At 59.9% G+C, this 5121-nt stretch overlaps 1 protein-coding gene across 1 annotated transcript in view; it reads left to right on the forward strand.

The window, feature by feature from the left end:
• The first annotated feature begins 3002 nt into the window (after nucleotides 1–3002).
• The window catches only part of RARG (retinoic acid receptor gamma), a 21298-nt gene continuing 19179 nt past the window's right edge, over nucleotides 3003–5121 (forward strand). Inside the window, 1 exon segment of the mRNA XM_025212283.1 lies at nucleotides 3003–3012. The gene's annotated coding sequence lies outside the window, so the exon portion shown is untranslated.

Here is a 5121-nt window from a genome sequence, read left to right on the forward strand (position 1 = left end):
ACACACATACACAGGCCCAGTTACACACAAATACAGAGGCACACAACCCCACAGTTACACTTACAGAATCACACACACACACAGAGGCCCAGTTACACACAAATGCAGAGGCACACAGGCACGCGCACATACACGCGCAGAGTCAGGCTCACAGACACACAGTCAGGCCCTCCATATACACACAGAGGTACAGTCACAGGCGCACACGCACATAAGCACACATGCACTGAGAGGCACACAGTCCGAGTCACACGGACACACATTTACGCACAGGTACAGAATCATACGTGCGCACACAGACACACGGGCCCAGCCACACAAATACAGAATCACACAGGCACACACATATTACACAAGCACACAGTTACCAAATCTCTCACACAGACACAGACACACAGTCCCAGTCACACACAGAGGCACACAGGCACACACACATACACACCGGCACACGGGCACTCACAGTCAGGCTTACAGACACACTCGGTCAGGCACTCACATACATACAGAGGCACAGCCACAAGCACACATACACACACAAGCACACACATAGGCACACATACACAAGCACACACACATGCACAAAGGCACACATAGGCACAGGCACGTACATAAGTGCACACACACACAGAGAGGCATGCAGGCACACAGTCACAGGCACGCACAAAGAAGCACAGTCACACAGGCACACGCATACACACAAGCATACAGTTACAGAATCACACACACAGACAGACACACAGGCCCAAGCACACACAAATACAGACAGATAGACAGACACATACACACACAAGAACACAGGCACACAGACCCTCACAGAGTCAGGCTTACAGACACACACAGTCAGGCACCCATATACACACAGGCCATATACACACAGAGGCATAGTCACAGGCACACATGCATGCACACACTCAGAGGCACACTGTCACACAGTCACATGGGCACACACATACACACAGGTACAGAATCATACACGCACAGACAGGCACACAGGCCCAGCCACACACAAATACAGAAGCATACAGGCCCTCACGTATGCATACAGGTACACAGACACACACAGTCACACACATGGCAGTCATGCAGTCAGTCACACACAGTCGGTCACATATGCATGCACACACATGCACATATGCACACGCCCTGGTGCAGAGGCCTTTAAAGGGCCAGCATGCCACACAATTCTGGTTCCAGGTGTGGGTACTTGAGGGGTTGTCCCGATGGGTGTGAGGGAGCTGGGGGTCTGAGTGACACCGGTTTGGGTGTTGGTTGGGGGTGGGGGATGGCAGGGAATGCAAGTCTGGTGTATGTGTGTGTGTGTGGGGTGAGGGAGTGTGAGCTAGCATTTGTATGTGAATGTGTGTGTATTTATGAATGTGTGTGTTGGCATCTGTATGTGGATGTGGTGTGTATGAGTGTGTATGTGTGTGTGTATTGATGTTTGTAAGTGAATGTGTGCCTGTGTGTGTGTCAGCTGGCATTTGCATGTGAATGAGTGTGCGTATGAGTGTGGTAGCTGGTGCTTGTATGTGAATGAGTGTCTATGAGTTTGTAAGTGTTGTGTGTCTATGAGTTGATGTTTGTATGTGAATGTGTGCATGTGTGAGTGTGTCAGCTGGTGTTTGTATGTGAATGTGTGTATGTGGTATCAGTTTGGCAGCTGGCGTTTGTATGTGAATGTCTGTGTATGTGTGTATTGGCGTTTGTGAATATGTGCATATGTGAGTGTGTCAGCTGGCATTTGTGAATGAGTGTGTATGAGCCTGGGTATGTGTATTGGCATTTCTGTGTGAACATGCATGCATATGAGCGTGTGTGAGCTGGCATTTGTGTGTGCATGTGTGGGGTGGCATTCGCAAGTGAGCGTGCATGTGTTGCCACATGCGTGTGCCAGGATCCCTGCTTTTGCATCCTGCCTGTGGTTGTAGAAGCCCCGGGCTCTCTCGGGGGGGTGAGAGTGGATCCAGAGTGGCCGTGGGGGTGGGCCAGGGCTCCTGGGTTGTACCTGCAGCCCTGCTGGGCAATGAGCCCTGGCCCCACTCTGTGCCTCAGTTTCCCCTCCTGCAAAATGCCTGGGGAAGCTGGGAACGGGGCCCGGGAGCCCAGGGGCAGAGAGGGAGTGTGGGGAACAGAGGGCTGGCTTTGGCATCCCATGATGCAGTGCAGTTTCTCATGATGCCCAGGGGGCTTTTTGGCCAGCCCATGCCCGCTCTGGTCTCCCATGATGCACTGGGAGGTGTCTTGCCTTCCCCAAGGTGGCCGAGGAGCATTTGGGCCAGCCCATGCTCATAATGCCCATGCCCTGGGGTTGCCCTCCCTGTGTGTGACGTAGCGGGGCCAGGGTGTGTGCACACATACACGTGCAGGCACGTTTGTCTGTCTGTGTGTGCATTGCATGCATGTATGTGCGTGTGCATCCCAGGCAGCACTGCCCAGTAGCAGGAGCTCCCGCATGCGCATGTCCGGCTCCCCTGGGAGCAGGGAGGCGGCAATGGGCGTCTGTGGCGCTAACCGTGAGCGGGCACAGCAGGGCCGATGCCCCGGGGCTGGGCGGCACCCATGCTCCGGCAGCCGGGCAGGGAGGAGCTGCACCGACTTCTCCCTGCCGCCTCCTCACCTTGCTCCTCTTCTTCCCCAGCCCAGACACGAAGCCGGCGCCGAGCCTGCCGCTGGGGGCACCCCCCGGAGGACGCGGTGCCCAGCCCCGGAGCACTCGGGTCCTGCCCGGGGGCCATGGGACACTCGCCCCCAGGGGCCTTTACACCCCACCACGGTTGAAGCCACCTTAGGACCGGATTTTACCCCCTGACCGCCGACGCCAGGCTTCCTCCCCCTGCACCCTCCGGACATGGCAGCCAACAAGGAGCGGATGTGCCCCGGTGGCACCCCCCTGGGACACATGAATGGCTTCCCGCCCGCCGTCTACCCCTTCGCCTTCCCCAGCAGCCTCCGGGGGTCGCCCCCCTTCGAGATGCTGACGAACAGCAGCGACGTCCGAGATGGCATCGCTGTGTGAGTACCGGGGGCCTCGGCTGGGGCGTGGAATTCATGCTGTGGTGCCAGGTATGGCACGTGTGGGCATGCGTGGCACGGGGACGTGGCAGGGAAGGGGCAGGGGGTCACGGCAGGTCAGTGTCGGGGCACGGCGAGGTTGGCGCGAGGCCGTGGCGGGGTGTGGCATGGAGGCGGGGCTGGCGCTGGGTTGCCATAGTGATGCTTCAGTGATGACACTTGAGTGGTGGCACCCAGGGGGGGCATGGTCCATCCTTCCCACAATGCCGTGGGCTCTTAGACCCCCCCCCGAGCATGGTCCATCCTTCCCACAATGCTGTGGGCTCTCAGACCACCCCCCGGGGGCATGGTCCATCCTTCCCACAATGCCGTGGGCTCTCAGACCCCCCCCCGGGGGCATGGTCCATCCTTCCCACAATGCCGTGGGCTCTCAGACCACCCCCCCGGGGGCATGGTCCATCCTTCCCTCAATGCCGTGGGCTCTCAGACCCGCCGCCCCCCCCGGAGCATGATCCATCCTTCCCCCAATGCCGTGGGCTCTCAGACCACTGTCTGGGGGCATGGTCCCTGTTTTCCCACAATGCCCTGAGCTCTCAGGCCTGCGGGGGACGGTGCAGGGGGGCAGCAGTCCCGCCCTGTACCCCGGATCTCAGGGCCCTGCTGCTGTGCCGGCTGCACCAGGCCCTGTGTGTAGGGGGTGTGCGAGCAGTGCCTGCCCCCCCCATCCCAGGCCTGGCTCCCAAGATGGCTGCCGCCCCCACACCCCGCCCCAGCGCGTCGTGGCGGGGCCGTGGCTGGCTGCCAGGGCTTGGGGGCTGAGCACGGCTCGCCCCCTTGGAACCCAGCCCGCGCCCCGGCGGGCAGATCCCGACACGCCGGAGCTGCGTCCCCACGCCGCCGGGCTGTCAGTCAGTCATGCCCGTGGCATGCGGCTGCCCTGCTCGTGGGCGGGGGATTAACCCGTTGGGCACCGGCCTTGCCCTGTGTGGGGCTCCCAGCAGGGGGCCGGGTCTGGCAGAGCAAGGGGCTCTTCACGCAGCTCTGCTGGTGCCCCACAGCCCCCGCCATTCCTGGCCCCCTTCTTTGCAGCTGATGCTGCCACCATGACCTATATTCCCCAGGATACCTTGGCCATGTGTCAGACGAGCCCAGGGGCGTGCAAACCTATGTGTGTGCGTGTGCACGCACATGCAAACCTGTGTGTGAATGCATGCAGCCTTATGTGTATGTGTGCGCGCAAGCCCCTATGGGCACGCACGTACGTGCATCCGAGCCTGCGTGCATGGCTATCTGTGTGTGTGCATTGCAAACCTGTGCAAACCTCCCCAGGTGTGTGTGCAAACCTGTATGTGTGCGTGCGTGTGTATGCATTGCAAACCTGTGTGTGAGCATGTGCACGTGGAAGTGTGTGTGTGCATTGCAAACCTACATGGCTGTGTGTGCATGTGCAGGTGTGCACTGCAAACCTGTGTATGGGTGTGTATGCAATCTATGTGTGTCTTGCAAACCTATGTATGTGTGCACATGAAATCTGTATGTGTACACGTGTGTATTGCAAACCTGTGTGTGTGTGTGTAGGTGGGTGGACAACCCTGTACGTGTGTGTGTGTGTGCATGTGTGCACTAACTCATGCCCCCATGCCAGGGTGCCAGCAGATGGCTGGTGCCTGCGGGGGTGTTGGGCCCCAGCAGGGCACCCCATGGTGTTTAGTGGGGGTCCAAGTGCCCTGGGCCTGCTCTGGCGCCTGGGGGAGGTTCTGGGGGTGGTGGGGCTGAGCCTGGAGGGGAGGGGCAGTGCAGCCAGGGGCTGACCCTGTGACCTTGGAGCTTGTTGAGAGAAGGGGAAAGACGGGGTCCCGGCTGGGCCAGGCAGGGATCCCCCCGGGGAGGCGAGGGAGCCAGGCCCAGCTCGGGCTGGAGAGTGGAGGACGAGGGCTGGAGCCGCGGCCTGAGTGACGGGCGCTGGCAGCGCCGCTGGAAAGAATTATTTCATCTGGCTCCAGATGAGACGCAGGAGCGGGGCTGGCCCGGGGCGGCCGTGAAAGGGGCTCTGTGCAGCCCCTCGCCAGCCAGCCGCGGCGCCCCCACCTCCCCCTCCCTACCCCCATT

Source organism: Alligator sinensis, unplaced genomic scaffold, assembly GCF_000455745.1.
Source record: "Alligator sinensis unplaced genomic scaffold, ASM45574v1 scaffold1542_1, whole genome shotgun sequence".
Lineage (NCBI taxonomy): Eukaryota > Metazoa > Chordata > Crocodylia > Alligatoridae > Alligator > Alligator sinensis.